Source organism: Bubalus kerabau, chromosome 18 (genome assembly GCF_029407905.1).
Source record: "Bubalus kerabau isolate K-KA32 ecotype Philippines breed swamp buffalo chromosome 18, PCC_UOA_SB_1v2, whole genome shotgun sequence".
In the NCBI taxonomy this organism is placed as follows: domain Eukaryota; kingdom Metazoa; phylum Chordata; class Mammalia; order Artiodactyla; family Bovidae; genus Bubalus; species Bubalus kerabau.
The window spans coordinates 57,687,610-57,711,518 of NC_073641.1; positions in this window are offsets into that span (position 1 = coordinate 57,687,610).

A 23,909-nucleotide genomic window follows, 5' to 3' on the forward strand; every position below is an offset into this window, starting at 1 on the left:
CTTTTTCCATGATCCAGCCACTGTTGGCAATTTGATCTCTGGTTCCTCTCCCTTTTCTAAAACCAGCTTGAACATCAGGAAGTCCACGGTTCACATATTGCTGAAGCCTGGCTTGGAGAATTTTGAGCATTACTTTACTAGCATGTGAGATGAGTGCAATTGTGCAGTAGTTTGAGCATTCTTTGGCATTGCCTTTCTCTGAAACTGGAATAAAAACTGACCTTTTCCAGTCCTGTGGCCACTGCTGAGTTTTCCAAATTTGCTGGAATGTATAAATGCTACCAAATCAAGAAGAAATTGTGGACTTCCTATTTTCATAGAATTGTATTTCTTCCCCAAATTCCTTAGAAACTATAATGGGCAGAATAAAGCCTCTCATTCACCCAAACATGTCCTGTCCTGATGCTCAGAACCTAAGCATGTTTTGTGTTCCTTGGCAAGGGAAATGTCTGTTGTAGATGAAATTAAGGTTGCTTATCAGTTGACCTTAAGATAAGAAGAATATCTTTAATTACCTGGGGGGGCCCAATGTGATCACAAACATCATTAAATGGGGAAGAGGTTAATAGAACAGTCAAAACCATAAAGGGTCTCATACCAGCAGTATGAGAAAGACCTAACTGCCCATTGATGACTTTGAAGATGGAAGAAGGAAGGGTGTATAAGCCAAGGAACACAGGCAGCCTCTAGAAGCTGGAAAAGCCAAGAAAACAGGTTGTCCCCTAGAACCTCCAGAAAAGAATGAGCTCTGCCAACACCTTGACTTTAGCTCAGTGACAACCATTCCAGACTTCTGACCTCCAGAGGTAATAAACATGCACAGTTCAAACCACTAAGTTTGCTATAGAAGCAATAGGAAGCTAATAGGAATTTAAGTATAATTATTTTAAAATTCTGTTTTGTTCACTGAATTCTCTGTTTCTCCTCCAGAATTAATCATTGTATTTTTATCTTGATGCTTTTCTTCACAGGTTCTTTGTTAAATGTTCATATTTAGCAATATAATCTGGAGCTAGAAGTCTGTGTAGCTGCTTCCTTTTACCTGATTGGCAATACTGCATCCTAGGCTCTGTGCACATGGCCAAGAAGTAGCAAGGGAAAAACCCCATCTGGAGGGCAAATGTTCACACTCATCATCTTCGTAGTAGAATATCTGCAGAAATGGTCACCAACAATCTCCACCATCCATGCCTATGCCTGCTGTATGAGTGAGGGTTCTCCAGAGAAACTCAAGCACTAGGATACGGAGACAGAGAGTAAATGGGATTCATCACAAGGAATTGGTTCATGTGGTTATGAAACTTGAGAAGTCTCAAGATCCGTAGGCAGCAAGCTAGAAAACCAGAAAAGCTGATGTGTCATTCCAGTACAGATGTCCAGATCCAGAGGTCTGAGATCCAGGAGAACTAAAGGTGCAAATCCTGATCCAAAAACCAGGTGAGCTCCAATGTCTTGTGGCAGCCTGGATGGAAGTTTGGGGGAGAATGGATACAGGCATATGAATGGCTGAGTCCCTTCACTGTTCACCTGAACTGTCACAACATTGTAATTGGCTATACCCCAGCACAAAATAAAAAGTTTAAAAAAAAAAAAGCAGATGAGCTCAAGAATCAAGAAAAGCTAATGTTTCAGTCTGAGTTCAAAATCCAACCATGTCCCAGCTCAGCAGTAGACAGAAGGACACACTATGACTCATCCTTTTTGTTCTATTCAAGTCTTCAGCTGATTGGATAAAGCCCCCCACACTGAGCTTCCCAGAACCCACCTACCAATACAGGAGACATAAGGGATGCAGGTTCGACTGCTGGGTTGAGAAGATCCCCTGGAGGATCTCATGGACAGAGGAGTCTGTTGGGCTACAGTCCATAGGGTCACAAATTAGGAAAGGTCATTTGTTTTACTCAGTGGACCAATTCAAATATTAACCTTCTGCAGAAACACCCTCACAGATACATCTGGAATAATGTCTGTCTGAATGTCTGGCACCCCATAATCCAGTCAAGCTGACACACAAAATTAACTATCACCCACGCCATTTCTCCCATCAAATGGTAGAGTCTCTCTCCTTGAACATGGCCTTGCCTTGGGACCTGCTATGACAAGTGGAATAGGATTGAAATGATGCCATATGACCCTTCATCTCCCATTCAGCTACACTGATAGAACAGTATTGAAGGAGTTGTAAAACCAGTACATTTACATATTCCTGATAGGATTGCCAACTGATTAGGTAATTTGATCATTGTTCAATTGCTAAGTCATGTCCAACTCTTTGTGACCCCATGGACTGAAACACGCTAGGCTCCTCTGTTCTCCACTATCTCCCAGAGCTTGCTCAAATTCATGTCCATTGAGTCCATGATGCCATCCAACCATCTCGTCCTCTGTTGTCCCCTTTTTCTGCTCTCAATCTTTCCCAGCATCAGGGTCTTTTCCAGTGACTCAGCTCTTCACATCGGGCAACCAAAGTATTGGACCTTCAGCTTCAGCATCAGTCCTTCCAAAGAATATTCAGGGTTGATTTCCTTTAGAACTGACTGGTTAGATCTCCTCGCAGCCCAAGGGACTCTCAAGAGTCTTCTCTAGCCTTGCAGTTCAAAAGCATTAATTCTTCTGTGCTCAGCCTTCATTATGGCCCAACTCTCACATCTATACATTACTCCATAATTTGATCATATATGGATATATTAATAAATAACAAAGACACCTAACTCACCTAAATTCTGCATTGTCTAGAAATAGACCTAATAAAAAGACTTGAGCCTTTGAAACCTTTTCTCTGTAATGGAATCTTGCCCATTTTACTGGTGCGGACTAGTCCATAGCAGCTCCTGGAGCAAGCCAGGCCAGGACTAAGGTAGTTCTCCAGGATCTTTCTTAGAACTAAATCCAGTCCCTTGATGCTTGTAGAAACTCAGAGTTTGAAGAGACTGTGTTCTCTCTGGAATGGGGAAAAAAAAGCTGACCAGCAAATGAATGAAATGAGGCTAACTGCTGAGCCTTGGAAAGAAATAGAAAAAGCCCTGGGGCACTAAAGTCCCTGATTTTGCCAGCCAGATGCGCTTTTCTTTCCTACTGTTACATGCATGACCCTTTGCACCTAATAAATCCTCCCTTTATTTCTAAGCTCCTCAATGACACTTGAAAACAAATAGGTCCTTTTGCATCCAATGTCATTAAAAAGAGGTTTACAAATTTTTAACCTACCAATTTCCTTTGTAGAAGTTTCTCCTTAAAAAACAGTCAAAATCCTCGAAGAATTTTTATGTATAAAAATAATGCTTTGCAATACTTGTTTCCTTTATAATAACACAACAAAAATGTAGAGTCTAGATATCCAGTTATATGGAGATTGTTAAATAAATAACATATTTTTGTAACCAATATTTTAAGAGTGCTGTGAGTCACTGAATATGGTACATATTTACCTTGTTTCCAAATTTTTTGTTATTATAAACCTAAGTAACATTTGTAATACTAGGTTTAAAAAAGTCAGGGTAAATTATAAGTACAACATGATTACAACTGTTCTAAAAAATACACAGTGGAAAAAAGTCTAGAAGAAAATAAACCAAAATTACAGTGTGAATAATACATGCTAAAGCTTCTGGCACCATTTTACATTTTTATAGTAAGCAATCATTGGAAAATGTTAGAAAATTAATAGTTTTCCATTGCATAATTGAAGAATATGCCCTTTCTTTCTTTCAACTCTCACAGGCACAGGAAGTTGAGAGGATATTTTGGTCATATAGTGGTATAAATATTATATTCTAATTTATTGAATTCTTAATCACCATGCAAATCATAGACAGTTCATTGCTCTTTGGTCTTTAGTTAACCTATCTGTGCTTTGCAGAACTAAAATGCAAATTGAGATCCTGCCAGGCAAGGTTCATATATCCACGCCATTACTTTTTCTTAATCATGAAGCTAACCACCTAGAGCGACCAGTTTTTCGATGTCACATAATCATTCCATTCGGGTAATTACATATTCTCCAGTTTCATTTTTAATCAGCTTCTCAATGGAAGCAGAAATTCAACAACTGAAGCCAATTTTCTTTTGCCACATGTTTCCACCACTGAACATAATCATATCTCTGTCCAACAAGTGTTAATAGCTTCCAAATTATCTCAAAAACTCTTAAGGATTATTTAATATTTGTCCAACCTGCTCATCGTTGTATTAATAAGGAAGAATGCAGAAGAAAAAAAAAAAGAATCCCCACCCAGTAATTAATACCTGTGACTCATTCCCCCAGAACAGATGAACAAAGGAATGCTATACAACTTTTCAGGAGATTCAAATTACTGCTCTAGAATTATTAAGGTAGTTATTACAAGTTAATTGACTATCAGTTGATTAGACAAAGGAACATTTACTGAGTCTTTTCAGAGTGTAAGGATTAAATTCAGCAAGAAGCCAGCTATTTAGGTAGCAATCTTTTTATTTCCTTTTTTTTTTAACTTCCACCTCAACGTCTAGCTATTCTACATATGACCTTGTCACTCAACTCAATTGATACACACCAATTTAGAGCTTATTATGTGTCATATACACAGTGGAGATGCAGAGAGGGTTTTCTTGCCCATATGACACTGACTGTTCATGATTCTCCGATGCCTCCATTTTTATTCAGGATCTCACATAAACACATCGCTGTTTTTGTTTTTTAAGATGTCTTTATTTATTTAATTTTGGCTGCGCTGGGTCTTCCTGGCTGTGAGCAAGCTTTCTTTAGTTGTGGCAAATGGGGCTACTCTCTCGTTGCCAAACACAGGCTCTCAGCCATAAAAAAAAGAAAAAAGGAATGAAATAATGCCATTTACATCAACATGGATAGACCTAGAGATTACCGTACTTAGTCAGACAAAGACAAATATCATATATCACTTATATCTGGAATATAAAACATGATACAAATGAACTTATTTACAAAACAGAAACAAATTAATGGTTACTGAAGAACTATGGACAGAGGTTCATGACATTGTACAGGAGACAGTGATCAAGACCATCCCCAAGAAAAAGAAACACAAAAAGGCAAAATGGTTGTATGAGAAGGCCTTATAAATAGCTGAGAAAAGAGGAAAATCTAAAGGCAAAGGAGAAAAGGAAAGACAAATCCATTTGAATGCAGAGTTCCAAAGAATAGCAAGGAGAGATAAGAAAGCCTTTCTCAGTAATCAATGCAAAGAAATAGAGGAAAACAATAGAATGGAAAAGATTAGGAGATCTCTTCAAAAAAATTAGAGATACCAAGGGAAATTTCCTGCAAAGATGGGCACAATAAAGGACAGAAATAGTATGGACCTAAGGTTCGTCTAGTCAAGGCTATGGTTTTTCCTGTGGTCATGTATGGATGTGAGAGTTGGACTGTGAAGAAGGCTGAGTGCCAAAGAATTGATGCTTTTGAACTGTGGTGTTGGAGAAGACTCTTGAGAGTCCCTTGCACTGCAAAGAGATCCAACCAGTCCATTCTGAAGGAGATCAGCCCTGGGATTTCTTTGGAAGGAATGATGCTAAAGCTGAAACTCCAGTACTTTGGCCACCTCATGTGAAGAGTTGACTCATTGGAAAAGACTCTGATGCTGGGAGGGATTGGGGGCAGGAAGAGAAGTGGACGACAGAGGATGAGATGGCTGGATGGCATCACTGACTCGATGGATGTGAGTCTGGGTGAACTCTGGGAGTTGGTGATGGACAGGGAGGCCTGGCGTGCTGCGATTCATGGGGTCGCAAACAGTTGGACATGACTGAGCGACTGAACTGAACTGAACTGAACAGAATCAGAAGATATTAAGAAGACATGGCAAGAATACACAGAGGAACTATACAAAAAAGATCTTCACAACCCAGATAACCATGATGGTGTGATCATTCACCTAGAGCCAGACATCCTGGAATGTGAAGTCAAGTGGGCTTCAGGCAGCATTACTATGAACAAAGCTACTGGAGGTGATGGAATTCCAGTCGAGCTATTTCAAATCCTAAAAGATGATGCTGTTAAAGTGATGCACTCAATATGCCAGCAAATTTGGAAAACTCAGCAGTGGCCACAGGACTGGAAAAGGTCAGTTTTCATTCCAGTCCCAAAGAAAGGAAATGCCAAAGAATGCCCAAACTACTGCACAATTGCACTCATCTCACACACTAGAAATGCTCAAAATTCTCCAAGCCAGGTTTCAACAGTACGTGAACTGAGAACATCCAGAGGTTTAAGCTGGATTTAGAAAAGGCAGAGGAACCAGAGATCACATTGCCAACATCCATTGGATCATCAAAAAAGTAAGAGAGTTCCAGAAAAACATCTATTTCTGCTTTATTGACTATGTCAAAGCCTTTGACTGTGTGGATCACAACAAACTGGAAAATTCTTCAAGAAATGGGAATACCAGACCACCTGACTTGCCTCCTGAGAAATCTGCATGCAGGTCAAGAAGAAACAATTAGAACTGGACACAGAACCAATCTGGTTCCAAATCGGGAAAGGAGTACATCAAGGCTATATATTGTCACCCTGATTATTTAACTTATATGCAGAGTACATCATGTGAAATGCCAGGCTGGATGAAGCACAAGCTGGAATCAAGATTGCTGGGAGAAATATCAATAATACCAGATACGCAGATGACACCACCCTTATGGCAGAAAGTGAAGAAGAACTGAAGAGCCTCTTGATGAAAGTGAAAGAGGAGAGTGAAAAAGTTGGCTTAAAACTCAACATTCAGAAAACTAAGATCATGCCATCTGGTCCCATCACTTCATGGGAAATAGATGGAGAAACAGTGGAAACAATGAGAAACTTTACTTTTCTGGGCTCCAAAATCACTGCAGATGGTGACTGCAGCCATGAAATTAAAAGATGCTTGCTCCTTGAAAGAAAAGCTATAACCAACTTAGACAGCATGTTAAAAAGCAGAGACATTACTTTGCCAACAAAGGTCTGTTTAGTCAAAGCTATGGTATTTCTAGTAGTCATGTATGGATGTGAGAATTGGACTATAAAGAAAGCTTAGCACCAAAGAATTGATGCTTTTGAAATGTAGTGTTGGAGAAGACTCTTCAGAGTCCCTTGGACTGCAAGGAGATCTAACCAGTCCATCCTAAAGGAAATCAGTCCCGAATATTCATTGGAAGGACCGATGCTGAAGCTGAAACTCCAATGCTTTGGCCACCTGATGCAAAGACCTGACTCATTTGAAAAAACCCTGATGCTGGGAAAGATTGAAGGCGGGAGGAGAAGGGGATGACAGAGGATGAGATGGTTGGATGGCATCACCGACACAATGGACATGAGTTTGAGTAAGCTCTGGGAGTTGGTGATGGACAGGGAGGCCTGGCATGCTGCAGTCCATGGAGTCACAAAGAGTCCCACTCAACTGAACTGAACTGAAAGGGTAAAGGGAGGAAGAGATTTATTTGTAGTTTGGGATTAACAGGTACACATTACTATATATAAAATAGATAAACAACAAGAACCTACAGTATGGGACAGGGAATTATATTTGATATCTTATAATAACCTATAATGGAAAAGATCTAAAAAAGAATATATATATATATATAACTGAATCGCTTTGATGTACACCTGAAACTAGCACAACACTGTCAATCAACTATACTTTAAAAAAAGAAAAAAAAAAGTTACAGTCTTTTATAACCCAATTGTGGGAGTGACGGCCCATCATTTTTGCTGTAGTCTACTCACTAGAAACTAGTCACTGCATCCAGCGAGCACTCTAAGTGAAGAGCTTGCACAGTGATTACCAGGAGATGGTTATCAATTGCCTATCAATTCAGAAGTTGCCAACATAAAACACTGAAGCACCCTGAGCTCACATGAGATGACTTGTCCTGCTGGAAGAGGAAGATTACCTTCACCACAACTGAGTAGGAGAGGAAGATATGTGTGCAGGTGGGGATCGATTATTATAATTGGTGGTGACAAGTTGCAGGCTTAGGCCCTATAGCATTTTTTTTTTAATCTCCATGAAGAATGATGCAGAGTCATCTGCTAAAGGAGAAAACATGGCCTGGGGGCAAGAGAAAGGTAAGAAAGGACAACCTCAGCAAATAGGGAGAGGACATCTACTAAAGAAGCACAGTAGAACTATCAGGCAATGACAATTGAGAGTTTAAAATAACTCAAAGTTTAAAAAAAAAGTCAGCTCAATGCAAGAGTTTCTTCATCACCTTTCAGCTGCCATGGTGCTAACTCAGAGAGATGTATGCCAGCTCTAGGGGAGAAAAAAACTTTCCATCCATGTGAGTACAGCCAAGAAATAACAGTGTGAATTATACTCATTGATGTTTCTCTCCTTCTGATCCTTCAAACCTACCCTGCCCAGCAGGTATCTTTCTACTGAGCAGTCCAGCAAATTAAATAGCCTGGTGTGTGAGCTTTTGATACAGTGCTCTTGGACCTGTAGTTCATGCTAATTCCCTGGTTTTATTCCTCTCTGCACCCGATATAGCTGCTCGGTGGGCAAAACTCTGGAGAACTTCAAAGGAGATCTGTAACATGGAAAAGACCCAGGGGCTCTGTCTGCACATGGCAGATAAATACTGATGATAACGACCAAAATACTGTTAAATCTTCCCTCCTAAAACTGAGCGTTTGAATCTAGCTAAGATCTCTGATAGGAAACATATACCACTTATAATAAGATTACCTCTATACACTTTTAAGATGCCCAGAAGTTGGTTGGCTGGTTAGTTAGTTGATTGATTGTGTTTGTTGTTGTTCAGTAGCCAAGTTGTGTCTCACTCTTCGCGACCCCGTGAACTGCATCATGCCACACCTCCCTGTCCCCCACCATCTCCCAGAGATTGTTCAAACTCATGGCCATTGAGTCAGTGATACCATCCAATCATCTCATCCTCTGTCGTCCCCTTCTCCTCCTGCCTTCAGTCTTTCCCAGAACCAGGGTCTTTTCCAATCATTGGGTCTTTTTCTATAACTGGTTTTAAATACATAGAAAAAACACATAAATGTAGCAAAAGCAGCACCACTGCCCACCAAATGCACATTTGTTTTGGTCATCTTGGGTCTGGCCATAATAAAATACCACAGATGGGTGACCTCAGCACCAGATATCTATTTCTCACAGTTCTAGAAGCTGGAAGTCCAAGATCAGCGTGCCAGCCTGGGTGGGTGCTGGTGAGAGTTATCTTCCTGATTTTCAGATGGCTGCCTTCTTACTGTGTCTTCACATGGCAAGAAAAGAGGCTCTCTGGTGTCTCTTGTGTGTGCGCTGGGCAAAGTCAATATTGTGTCTGATTCCTTGCAGCCCCATGGACTGTAGCCCGCCAGGATCCCCTGTCTAAAGAATTTTCTAGGCAATAATACTGGAGCAGATAGCCATTTCCTATTCCAAGGAATCATCCCAACACAGGGATCAAACCTGTGTCTCTCGTCTCCTGCATTGGCAGGCAGATTCTTTACCACTATTGCCACCTGGGAAACCTGTGGTGTCTCTTACAAGGGCACTACTTTTATTGGATCAGAACCCCACCCTGATGACAGTGTGTGTGTGTGTGTGTGTGGTGTGTGCATATGCGTGCATGCACACTTGTATGCTAAGTTGCTTCAGTCATGTCCAACTCTTTGTGACCCTACCGACTATAGCCTGCCAAGCTCCTCTGTACAAGAGATTCCCCAGGCAAGAATACTGGAGTGGGTTGCCATGTCCTCCTCCAGCGGATCTTTCCCACCCAGCTATCAAACTCATGTTTCTTGCATCTCCTGCATTGGCAGGTGGATTTTTTATCACTAGCCTCGTCTGGGAAGCCCCTTATGACTTCATTTAACCTTAATTACTTTCTTACTTAAAATGCAGTCACACTTGTGGGTTAGGAATTCAAAATCCAGATTTGAGGGGCACACAAATTGCAACCCACTTCAGTATTCTTGTCTGGAAAATTCCCTGGTCAGAGGAGCCTGATGGGCTACAGTCCATGGGGTCTCAAAGAGTCAGACATACCTGAGCGAATGAACACACAGACATTCTGGCCAGAACAGCATTCCTGCTGAGATGCCCGATTCATCCCAGTTTATCTAGGACTTTACTGGTTTTAGCACTGAAAACCCCAGAAGGCACTCAGTCCTGAAATTAATTACCTTAATTAACCTGCAGGCCCTTTTGGGAGTGGTCCAGGAGCAAGGCTGTCCCTGTGCAAATAGCTAGGACTGATATTGTTGTAACATCTGTTTCTCAGCCCAACCCAAGCCACAGCTCTTTCTCAACAACTCTGGCCCCTTATGCAGAGCTGACAGGGCTTCTGACAAAGAAATTATCTCTCAGCTCATCTCTGTATTCAGTTCAGAGGTAATCACATTCGTCAAAAAAAAATTTTGTTGCATGCTTATCATTTGTATGGACTTCCCTGAAGTGGCTCAGATGGTAAAGAATCCACCGGCAATGTGGGAGACCTGGGTTCGATCCCTGGGTTGGGAAGATCCCCTGGAGGAGGGCATGGTAATCCACTCCAGTATTCTTGCCAGGAGAATCTCCATGGACAGAGGAACCTGATGGGCTACAGTCCACAGGGTCTCAAAGAGTCAGACATGACTGAGCAACTAACCACAGCACATATGATTTGAACAGAATTGAACCAGACATGGATGGAGACACAGACGTGTAAAAAGTGTTCTTGTCCTTGAGGAACTTTTTTGTAAATACAACAAAAATTTGTGGGATAAAAAGGTCAATCAATAATAAAATTAACATGACAGAATAAGCCTTTTTTAAAAAATCACAGAAAAAAATAGATTGCAAACATGCCCTTGGAAAATGAATGACTTTTAGAGTCAGTTCGGGGTTGTTTTGGTTTTGTTTTCTACTCAACAAACATAGCATTTCTGATGACCTGCTACCATTGGTTGAATAAAGCAGAAGAGCGAAATGGGTGTCACTTTAAACAACTTTTCAAGCTTGAAAATCTTGGACACAAGCTTTCCAGCAAGACACAACAGGTCCCAATCTCATCATTGCTACTCCTGTTGGGAAATTTGTCAAAACATCCTTTTCCTCAACTGAAAAATCAGGATAATCTAACTCCATCTTAGAACTATGAGAGAATTCCATGTAATGAGGTTCATAATTACTTGGTATGTCAAGTACTCAATAAATGGCTGCTTTTATAATTCGTGTAATTATTAACTTGATGCTGGCATGTGCTATTTCCTCTTCACTCCACACTTCACAATGGCTTTAATCTGGAAAGTCTGATGCAATTCAAATTTCATATTAAGTCACAAATGATGCCTCATTGTCCACTAAGAGAAACAGAGGACTTTCGCATGTTTACATCTGAATGAATTTTCATTCAAAACAAACTTCATGTTGAAATGGCCAAGGTAAGGTCACATGTAATACAAAAATTACTGTGTCCAGCAATGCATTTAAAAGTAATTTACGTTTATGAACTTGTCTTACCCCTTCTGCTCTCACATTAGTTATCTACCACTGCATAACAAATTGCTCCCCAAATGTACCAACTGAAAACAACACACATTTATCATCTCACAGCTTCTGTGGGCCAGGATCCAGGCATGGCTCTACTGTGTCCACTCACCTCAGGGTTTCTCATGGACTGAAATCAAGGTAAGCTCTGGGCTATGGTTCAAATGGGATTTTTTAAAAAAACCTGCTTCTATGTTCATGGGACTGCTTTCCAGCACTTGGTTCTCTGTGGGCAGTCGAATTTAGGATCCCAGATGCTCACCGCTGTTGGCTGTAGGCCACCCTTAGGTCCCAGTCACACTGGCCAGTCCATCGTGGCAGCTTCATCACCGTGTTCACCAAGAAGTCAATGAAGAGAGCCTACTAGCAACATGGAAGTCACAGTCTTTTGTCACCTAATCCTAGAGGAAGTATCCCCCGACCTTTGCCATAGTCTGTTGGTTGCAAGCTTGTCACTAGGTTCGGACATGCTGGAGGGGAGAGAGGAACACAAGGCCCTGGGCCAGGAGGGAGTGTTACTCCAGGCCCCCAGAAAACTCAACCAACCACAGCTGCCTCATAGAGGTCCTCAGTCATGGCTGGATTCCAATAAAGCTGAATAATATCAGTAACAGTGAATAGCAAATTGATGCAACAACACACATGAGCCACATCCTTCCTCCTGAGATAGTTGCCCCGTTGATTTATAGTGTTCAGCAGAACTAAACCTCTTTGGAATGAAATTGGGTCATTTGTAGGACATGGATGAACTTAGAGACTGTCAATAGAGTAAAGTTAGTCAGAAAGAGAAATATATCATATATTAAGGAATATATATGGAATCTAGAACCGTATGTTGTTGTTCAGTCGCTATGTCCGACTCTGTGACCCCATGGACTGCAGCACACCAGGCTTCCCTGTCCTTCACTATCTCCCAGAATTTGTTGAAACTCATGTCCATTGAGTTGGTGATGCCACCCCACCATCTCATACTGTCGTCACCCGCTTCTCCTCCTGCCCTCAATCTTTCCCAGCATCAAGGTCTTTTCCAGTGAGTCATTTCTTCTCATCAGGTGGCCAAAGTATTGGAGCTTCAGCTTCAGCATCAGTCCTTCCAATGAATATTCAAGGTTGATTTCCTTTAGGACTGACTGGTTGATCTCCTTGCACTCCAAGGGACTCTCAAGAGTCTTCTCCAGCTCCACAGTTCGAAAGCATCAATTCTTTGACGCTCAGTTTTCCTTACGATCTAACTCTCACAACTGTACATGACTACTAGTAAAATCATAGCTTTGACTATATGGACTTCTGTCAGCAAAGTGATATCTAAGCTTTTTAATACACTGTCTAGGTTTGTCATAGTTTTTCTTCCAAGGAACAAGGATCTTTTAATTTCATGGCTGCAGTCACTGTCCTCAGTGATTTTGGAGCCCAAAACAACAAAATCTGCCACTGTTTTCATTTTTTTTCCCCATCTGTTTGCCAGGAAGTGATAGGAGTAGCATTAGTAAGAAATTTAATATTGGGACTTTCCTGGCAATCCAGTGGTTAAGATTCCATGCTTCTAATGCTGGGGCTGTATCCCTGGTTAGGGAACTAAGATCCTACATACCTGCCATGGGATGCAGCCAAAAGAAAAGAAAGAAAGTTGAATGCTTTGGGGTTATGACCTCTAGAATATGGACAGTGCAACTTTAGGACTTGAGGTTTCTTGACTGAAGTTCACTTTCCCTAGATAGTGCTTAGATGGGTTATATCCTGTCTGCCTTGTGACTGCAATTTTATGCAAGCTTACATGTGCTCTGAACCTCCCTGCAGAAAGATGGTGTCACACAGCCAAGGAAAGAAATTTTTCAATGTTTTTCACTGGGTTAGAGGGTCCTAAGAACTGTGTTGTCTCTTTTAAGAATTCTTCATATTGTATGATTCTAACCCCACACCAGCTGATTTCAAAGTGTAACTCTCACTGGGAAATCTTTTTTTCTAAAGTCCAGGTGAACAGGAAACCATGGTCCCCAAGTACTCACAGTAGGACTGGCAACTAGCATCTTCAGTGAGCTGAACTTTGGGGCAAGTCTGCATTCTTTTGGAAGCCACACATCAGAAAAATGACAATCAGAACACAGAGACCCTGCAATATGTCCCTTCTACCAGTTCTTAGAACATTTCACTGATAAATTGCTCCATTTGGCAATGAAAAGAGGTCAGGATTGCAATCTTCAGAGATATATATAGAGAGAGAGATAGCCGAAATGTCATGATTTGTGTGGTCACCTGACAAAGAGATCCCTTATTTATGAGTTCTCTCTGTAAGAGAAAAATACAAAAGGAGTAGAAATTTTCTTATCCAATTAACTACAACTATATGATTACTTTTCTTATATGAAAATGAGCAATAAAAGCTAATGTAAAGTGGATATTTTAATGAAATTTCCATAATATGTCTCTTTTTTTTCCCCTACAAAGTCATCTAAAAATGTGTCTTGTCCTTTTGTTAGGACCATTCTTGAGCCTGGGGGCAATTACACAGAGTGTATTGGAGTCGCCACACAAATCTTCTAATTGCATTCTGGCCCCAAGCCAAGCTTTAAGTCAAGCCTCAGGGAAATCAAATGTAAGAGTCAGCTGCATTAGAGGTAGCAATTCGGGTTAGAGAAGAGATCGCCTTTCGTGATTTATTATAGCCAGTGCTTTCAGTACATTTAAACGATTATCTGGTTTAGTAACATCTTCAAGGGAGCAATGCTGCACAAAATGAGAAACATCTGAACTGGGAGTTAGCAGAAAGGAGAGACTTGATTAGAGCTTGAATTATGTGGAAAGCACGTCATTTTTCTTAGCAGCAGATCTTCAAATGCCCCAGAATCTGCCAAGAGGAACTACATTTTCAACCCCTAATATCTAATTTGTGATAGATCTGTCTGTTATGGCCACGTATTTAGTTCCCAAAGTGAAAAGTAATCATTTAGTATCAAAAATAAACATATGATTCAAAATATTAATCTTGCACATGCTTACAATCTATGAGAAAGCTGTACTTACTCTCAAAGAGAACTCCAAATCTTTCTCTGAACCCAGGAGAATTTTCACTAAGATTTATGACCTTAAGGATATTCGCTGGTTTTCCTCAATGTATGTGCCTTTCGTGTCTTCTACTTTGGGTGCAGATAGATGAGTGAATTAGTAAATCTTTTCAAAATATTTATGGTCTTTAACACTCAATTAAGATTTAGAGAAAATACAGGAGCTGCAGTTCTATTAAGTGCAAAGTAGTTCAGAAAAAAATATTATTTCTGCAAAACTAAATCTATCTGTACATGTATTTTACTTACTAACATATCTGCTAGGAAATAAACAAACAGTACCATGAACTTCAAGTTCATTTCCCACTAGTGTCTTCATTTTTATATTTTATTGCATTCTGCAGTGGTTTTGCAACCAGCTATATCAAGAGTTTCTAGGAGGAATGTAAACAAGGACTTTGCAGTGACTTGAGTTAGAACACATGATATAACTGGGAGCAAAAATCTCTACTGAGCTACCCCAAGATGAATGGACAAGCTACATTCCAAATCTCTGCCAAGTTTCTTCTGGCAAGCACATCAGGAAATAAAATCTCCCCACCAGAAAGGAACCAGGAACAGATTCATCTACCTTTAGGAAAACATCAACTCCACGCACATAATAAGCTAAATGGTATTGTTATCATTTTGTGTATATATGTAATGAGAACACTTTGAGATATTAATCAAGTTTATTTTTTCTGGGATCTGTGGCCTTCCCCTAACTCAGGCTATGATACAGCTTCAAGAAAGGAATAACTCAAAAGGATACAAGTGTCCAATTCATTCATTTATTCATCCATTATTTTGTTCAACAAATTTTTATTGAACACCATCTTTGTGCAAGACACTGTCCTAAGTGCTAAAAATAATCTTTCCCTTCATGTGTGTGTTAGTCGCTCAGTTGTGTCCAACTCTTTGTGACCCCATAGACGACAACTCTCCAGGCTCCTCTGTCCATGGAATTCTCCAGGCAGTAACACTGCAGTGGGTTGCCATTCCCTTCTCCAGGGGATCTTCCTGACCCAGACCTTCTCTGTCTGCCAATGAATGCAAACCTGCATTTCTTGCATTCATTGGCAGAGATTCTTTGCCATCTGAGCCACCAGGGGAAGTCAATGAACAAACTATTTTTAAAAGGAACAACTGATGAAAATTCTGTGAACAATAAAAGCAATTAGTGGGATAAAGAAGGACACAAGGACTTGCCTTTTTTTTTTAATATGTTGTTGTTTAGCTGCTAAGTTGAGTTCAACTCTTTTGCAACCTCATGGACTTGCCAGGATCCTCTCTCCATGAGATTTCCCAGGCAGGAATACTGAAGTGGGTTGCCATTTTCTTCTCCAAGGTATTTTCCCAACCCAGGGATCGAGCTCACAGCCCCTAAGTCACTGAGGTGCATGCTAAGTTGTTTCAGTTTTGTGACTCTTTGCAACCCCATGAACTGTAGCTCTCCAGGCACCTCTGTCCATAGGATTCTCCAGGAAAGAATACCAGAATGGGTTGCCATTTCCTACTCCAGGGCATTTTCCCAGCCCAGGAATCAAACCCATGTCTCTTATGTCTTCTGCATTGGCAGTTGAATTCTTTACCAATAGCACCATACCGGGGAAGCCCCTCAAAAGCCTTGTTGTGGTTCAATCACTAAGTCGTGTCTAACTCTTTTCAACCCATGGACTGCAGCACTCCAGGCTTTCCTGGCCTTCACCATCTCCCAGAGTTCACTCAAACTCATGTTCATTGAGTTGATGATGCCATCCAACCATCTCATCCACTATTACCCTTGTTAAAGGTTTGGTCCAGGTGTAAAAAATTGAGAAGCAATACTCAACCATATGCTGTTTTTTCTGTATCCTAAATGAGATGCAGATTTCTTAGACAAAAAGAAGAAGGAGAAAGAAAGATTTGGAGGAGATACTGAGAACTCGTGGATGCCTGAGACCCCACTGTCCTTCCTGTCCCCAGAGAACACATAGGCTTGGGACCTTGACCCCATTCCTGGAAGGGTCCAGATAGGAACTAGGAAAGCACGGGACCTCAGATTTGAATGACTATTGTTGTTCAGTCACTCAGTCACATCCAACCCATGGACTGCAGCACACCAGGCTTCCCTGTCCTGCACTATTTCCAAGAGTGAGGGTGGTGCAAAATAGCATGGTTATGTAGATAGGAGGCAGGCCCAGCAGCCTGCTGGAGGCAGAGCAGGATTTTTCTGTAGGCCTTGCTCCCCAACAAAGGTCCATCTAGTCAAGGCTATGGTTTTTCCAGCAGTCATGTATGAATGTGAGAGTTGGGCTATAAAGAAAGCTGAGCACTGAAGAATTGATGCTTTTGAACTGTGCTGTTGGAGAAGACTCTTGAGAGTCCTTTGGACTGCAAGGAGATCCAACCAGTCTATCCTAAAGGAAATCAGTCCTGAATATTCATTGGAAGGAGTGATGTTGAAGCTGAAACTCCAACACTTTGGACACCTGATGTGAGGAGCTGACTCATTTGAAGAGACCCTGATGCTGGGAAAGATTGATGGCGGAAAGAGAAGGGGATGACAGAGGATAAGATGGTTAGATGGCATCACCGACTCAATGGACACCAGTTTGAGTAAACTCTGGGAGTTGGTGATAGACAGGGAGGCCTGACGTGCTGCAGTCCATGGGGTCGCAAGGAGTCCGACACGACTGAGTGACTGAACTGAACTGAACTGATGCTTGCCAGGGATTTGTATTAAGAGCCGGAGCATCCAGAAGAAAGGCAATCTGTATAAACCCGTGGCCAAAACACAGGCAAGAATGAGTGTCCGCAAAAGAGGTAACATGGACTGATGATGGAGACAGCCAGACACTCTCCAATCCCCATGGGGCTGAAATGCATCACAAAGTTCCTTGGAGATAAGGCTGCACCCCATACAAAGTGTGGGAAATAGAGAGGAGGGTTGCTAAATTAACTTAAAGGTTTTGCTGCCTGGTAGAAGGAATGTTTGTAATAGGTATTGAATTCCATTATAGAAAAATAAATCGAGTTACATTTCCTGCACTGAGGAATCTTGTGGCTTTTGATTTGCACCATTGTGGTCTTAAGGTAAAAAACAAAAAAACAGATGGTGAAATCTATTCCCAAGTCCAAGCTCAAAGAATACAAAAATGAGAAAGGAAAAGTGCTAGTGAGCTGGACTAAGAAACTCTGCAACAGAGGCATCTCTTCACAAAACCATCCCCAATGTTAGAGCCCACACATCAGTTGCCTTCTTGGAGGGAGTTGGGAGTTGGGGGTCACCCCAGTTTTTCAGTTGCAAACTGATTGAATAGCCCTTTTCTAAATTAAGTCAAATTCAACCTACAACTCACCCGAAATGTCATTCATTTCACCAGGCTTCCCTAAGAATGGATTATTATGATCAGTAAAAATATGGACTGAATTCTATTAAGCCCATGACATGCCTATCATCATACCAACCACTGCACAGAATCGAGCTTAGGAGGCAGGAGGTAAATAATATGTATGTAACATCAGATAACCATTCATGTAAGATGTATATCAGATGCCTGTACTCACAACCAGAAAATAGCAATATTAATAAAATACTCAAGATTGCTGGGAGAAATATCAATAACCTCAGATAAGCAGATGACACCACCCTTATGGCAGAAAGTGAAGAGGAACTGAAAAGTCTCTTGATGAAAGTGAAAGAGGAGAGTGAAAAAGTTGGCTTAAAGCTCAACACTCAGAAAAGGAAGATCATGGCATCTGGTCCCATCACTTCATGGGAAATAGATGGGGAAACAGTGGAAACAGTGTCAGACTTTATTTTTGGGGCTCCAAAATCACTGCATTTGGTGACTGCAGCCATGAAATTAAAAGGTGCTTACTCCTTGGAACAAAAGTTATGACCAACCTAGATAGCATATTGAAAAGCAGAGACATTACTTGGCCAACAAAGGTCCATCTAGTCAAGGCTATGGTTTTTCCAGTTTGGATGTGAGAGTTGGACTGAAGAAAGCTGAGCGCTGAAGAATTGATGCTTTTGAACTTGTGGTGTTGGAGAAGACTCTTGAGAGTTCCTTGGACTGCAAGGAGATCCAACCAGTCCGTTCTGAAGGAGATCAGCCCTGGGATTTCTTTGGAAGGAATGATGCCAAAGCTGAAACTCCAGTACTTTGGCCACCTCATGTGAAGAGTTGACTCATTGGAAAAGACTCTGATGCTGGGAGGGATTGGGGGCAGGAGGAGAAGGGGACACCAGAGGATGAGATGGCTAGATGGCATCACTGACTCGATGGACGTGAGTCTGGGTGAACTCCGGGAGTTGGTGATGGACAGGGAGGCCTGGCGTGCTGTGATTCATGGGGTCGCAAAGACTGAGCAACTGAACTGAACTGAACTGAATAAAATACTAAAAATATTAAAATAAGATTTTTAAAGTAATACATTTTCATTATTTTATTATCGATACATTTTCTTAGAAAGAAAAGGCTAAGATAAAAATCTGAGATCAAGGACAAGGTTTTGTTTCTGAGCCCCAGAGTGTTGAGGAAGCTATGGTGCAAACTACTTCATTTTTGGTGCTAGAATTCTGTTATGAATGCTTGGCACAGAGAATGGTTCAGAAAAAGGGGTAACATGAGTTAAAGAATAGGGGCAACAATGATGTAAAGGCCACGTTTGAGAAACTAACCGGCAGGATCAAATGTCTGGAGGCAGACCATCAGCCAACCCCCCCAGCCAGCTCTCTCCGAGACACAGGTGTGAGCCTCCGTGAGCCTTCAGCCACACTGTGCCACATTTAGCGTGTGCACACGAGTTCCCCATTCAGTAAGCTCCAAGATCCCCCCGTTCTCCAATTTAAATGGACTGCTGCAGAGCCCCAAAGGCCCTGAGATTCTCCAAGTCCCAGACAAGGCTGCGGGTTGACTCACAGTAAAGAATGCACACCAGACAGCTACACACACATATATCCCCTCTTTTCTGGATTTCCTTTCTATTTAGGTCACCACAGGGCATCAAGTAGAGCTCCCCAGGCTACACAGTAGGTCCTCATTTAGTTATCTGTTTTATACATAGTAGTGTATATGAAAGCGAAAGTGTTAGACTCTCAATCCTGTCTGACTCTTTGTGACCCCGTGGACTGTAGCCCGCCAGGCTCCTCTGTCCATGGGATTCTCCAGGCAAGAGCACTGGAGTGGGTTGTCACTCCCTTCTCTAGGGGATCTTCCCAATCCAGGGATTGAACCTGGGTCTCCCACAGGTGGGCAGATTCTTTACCATCTGAGTCACCAGAGAAGCCCTGTAGTGTATATATGTCAATTTAAAAACAAAAAAAGAATATATACCAGACACAGGAGACTCATAGATTTTCTCTTTCCCATCGTAACAGAAAGAAGGAAGTGAAAACAGTGAAGTCCTCCAGATCCTGAGAGAATTAAATGCTGTGAGAATGCTTACAGATCAACAGCTTGGGGAAAGAATAGCAAATCAGCAGCATTCTTTCCTAAGAGCAACATTTCATTAAAAATTAACTGTGAAAAAGTATGTCCAATATTTGATTCACATAAAAATCACCACAATACCATTTCAAAAGATTCTGGAGGGGGAAGGGAAGGGAAGAAGGTCCATCTAAACCTTAATGTGTCAAATGGCAACTACTCACCTCCTGCTATCCTCAACCTCAAAACATTGGTTCTACTTTCAGCAAGAAAATTGAGACAATTTGCCTTCACTAGCTAAACAATACTGCAATCCTCCATCACCACCATCATAGTGTTTACTTTACTCCCATCACCATGTTTCTCTCACGTCCTTCCTACTGCTTCTGCTGCTGCTGCTGCTAAGTCGCTTCAGTCATGTCCGACTCTGTGCGACCCCATAGACGGCAGCCCACCAGGCTCCCCCGTCCCTGGGATTCTCCAGCCAAGAACACTGGAGTGGGTTGCCATTTCCTTCTCCAGTGCATGAAAGTGAAAAGTGAAAGTGAAGTTGCGCAGTAGTGCCCGACTCCTAGCGACCCCATGGACTGCAGCCTACCAGGCTCCTCGGTCCATGGGATTTTCCAGGCAAAAGTACTGGAGTGGGGTGCCATTGCCTTCTCCGTTCCTTCCTACTAGAAGCAGACAAAAAAGGCACATTTCTTCCTGGTGGACACACTTGTGCATTTCATCTCTTCCATGCCCCCCTTCTCCAGGGCCATGGTCCGTCAGTGCTCCCTTCTCTCATCAGTGTCTTCCACCTCTTCATCTTTACTAGCTCTTTTCCATCAGCATCAAAGAATTCAAATCCCCCATTCTGTGGAAAAGAAGAATTCATGAAAACAATTTTAAACATCCCACTACACTAAACCCTAGAAACAATTAGAAGGAAAAGTAAATCTATTATATAAAGCCTCCAGCAGCAACTACAAAAGTTGTTAGCATGTGATTAGAACTCCAAACTTTTGATTACATACCACAGTTTAGGTTGACATCTAGGTTTTTTTGTTGTTGTGAGCTTAAATGGTTGCAAAGGATAGAATTTCTGGAATCATATTTAAATTGTGATTTGTAAAACAAAACTGTTGATTTAAAGATCAGAGCCATTTGATCTTACCATCATTCATTTTCAAAATACATGAATAAGCTTTTGTGTAAAAGTCACAAATGATACATTATCCCCTTTCTCTTTGAAATCATAGTTTTTAAAGCAAGTCATTTTATTTACTTATTTTTTGGCCATACCAATCAGCTTGCAGGGTCTTAGTTCCCCAAGTGGGGCTTGAACTGGGCTCCCTTCCCCCTGGCAGTGAAAGCACCAAGTCCTAAGCACTGGACCACCAGGGGATTCACTGAAATCATATTTTCATTTCGTTTTCCTACACACTTTACCATAAGGGGATATATTTTTCTGTCTGAATGTCTTTTATTGCTCACTCAGTCATAAATAATCAAACATGTATAGATAAGTTTAAATTTATATAGTGTTTATAAGTCCCTGTGCTTATATAGGTCTAAGTTAAAATTTGAGGGATGGCTGTTTCAGAAACATGGGCAGAGACGAAGACCCAGCACAGCCAAAAAATAAAATAAATAAATAAATATTTTGTTTTTAAGTCATGTCTTTAGTTCATTCATGGGCACACTCCCCTCTAGTGTTACTAGGAACACACCTACATGTAACTATTAAGGTTCTGATCTCACAGGTGTCGGTTACAAATACAGTACCTTCTTTGAGGCAGGAAAAGCAGGCCAAATGGAAGCATGATTTGAGGTCATTGTCACATTGTTTACAATTACAAGGGACAAATGGAAAGATATGACTGCTCACTCACTGTACAGGAAGCAATGAAAACATGGAGAGGCAAGCATTTGAAAGACAACAGTGAAAGATCTCAAATGGTCTCTTCTTCTTCTGGAAACTAGGGCAGAGGCCAACAACACACGGTGGGCCGTTGCTTCAATTCAGAAAAGTTTTGTGAAGGATTATAATCTGGGGCAAGTTGTCTCGGTCGAAATCTGCAGGTAAATCATGCTGTTTTTTGTGTTTCACAAGTAGATACTATGAGCAGTTGGAAATTAGCAATTTGAGTTCTTTTCCAAACATCTTTTCAGGAACCATTTGGGAATCTTCTTAAAATTTAGATTACTGGGCTCAACCTATACACACATAGGGCTTCCATTATAGAAAAATAAATCTAGTTACATTTCTGTGGTGCTTAGTGGTAAAGAACCAGCCTGCCAATGCAGGAGACATGAGTTTGATCCCTGGATTGGGAAGATCCCCTGAAGAAGGAAATGCAACACACTCCAGTATTCTTGTCTGGGAAATCCCATGCACAGAAGAGTCTGGTGGGCTACAGTCCATAGAGTCACAAAAGAATCTGATGGTATAGCAACTGAGCATGCATGAGTATATGTATATATATTTTATATATATATATAACACATACTATGTACCTATATATAGATCCTTGTGCTATACAGTAGGTCCTTGTTGCTTATATATGTTATATGTAGTAGTGTGTATCTGCTAATCTCAACCTCTAATGTATATATAGACATTTATATGAAACACTGTAAAGGTTAACATTGTAAATCAACTTTACTCCAATTAAAAAATAAAATTTAAGCAATTCAGGCTGTGAAGACCAATGACATAGCAAGTCAGGCTTGCAAAAGAAAATGCAAACCTGCAAGATTTCTAGCTCAGGAGTCCTAAACATTTTTACTGTGCTGCTGTACTTATTTTTATATTGTATACTCATTGTGCTACTAATATTTTACTTTTTTCTTAAGAAAGTAGAAAAATGTAAAGGAAGAGATTTTTTTTTTTCAAGTGTAAATCCCAATATTTTCTTCCCACCCCCAAATCAATCATCTGATCAAGGGTGGTCAATGGAGGGGAAAATTTTTACTTAAAGGTTATCATTTGTACTTCTTCTTAGCTTCTTTAGGCTTCAATTTATTTCAGTCATTTTTGAAAGTTTCTTAGATGTCTTAGTTGAAAGGAAAGCCTTTCAACTCATTATGAAAAAAAATTACTAAAAATTGAATGAAAGCACGGAAGAGCTAAGGCTTCCCAGGTGGTTCAGGGGTAGAGAACCTGCCTGCCAATGCAGGAGATGCAGGAGAGGGTGGTGTGATTCCTGGATGGGGAAGATCCCCTGGAGGAGGAAATGGCGACCCACTCCAGTATTCTTGCCTGAAAAATCCCATGGACAGAAGAGCCTGGCAGGGTACAGTCCAGGAGGCCTCAGAGAGTCAGATATGACTGAAAAACTGAGCATGCACGCAGTGTAAAATGACAGAAGGAATCCCGGGCAGAAACATCTCTGAAGAAGAAGGTTTTCTCTCCAAAGCCTCAAAAACCATTCTTCTTGGCTATGGAAGTGAGGGGACACAAAGGAAAGAAAGATTTGGGGATTCCTGTTGAAAGGACAAGACACGGAGAGGTCAGGTAAGCAGGAGGAAAGGATGCAAGGGACTTTGCTTGACCCCCAGAAGTTTTAGGGGAGCTGAGTGACCCACCTTCTGCAAACTCTACATCCACCATTCATTGAACATCGCTGGTGCCCAAGGACAGTGCCACCCTCAATCTGAGATGACCTCATTCACCAGCAGTCAATTCACCTCTGATGGTCACCCAGCAAGAAGGATATCCCATTCCCCCATAAAACGTTGCTCACGGTCTGTTTGTTCGGCTCAAAAAAAAAAAATGGGGACCACCTATGAGACCAGCATATTGTTAAAGAAGCTGCTGAATAGAAGCTGCTCCAAGATCCCTGGAGCTAAGACAGGTTGGAAACACTGCAGGCTTTTGCAAACACACAGATGCCCTACACAGTCTTCACTTCTCTTCTACAGTGGGCAGGAATTGCCAGTCAGTTTCTTAAAAAAATCAACCAGTACTTCTAACTCTCTCCTTTCTTCCAACTCTG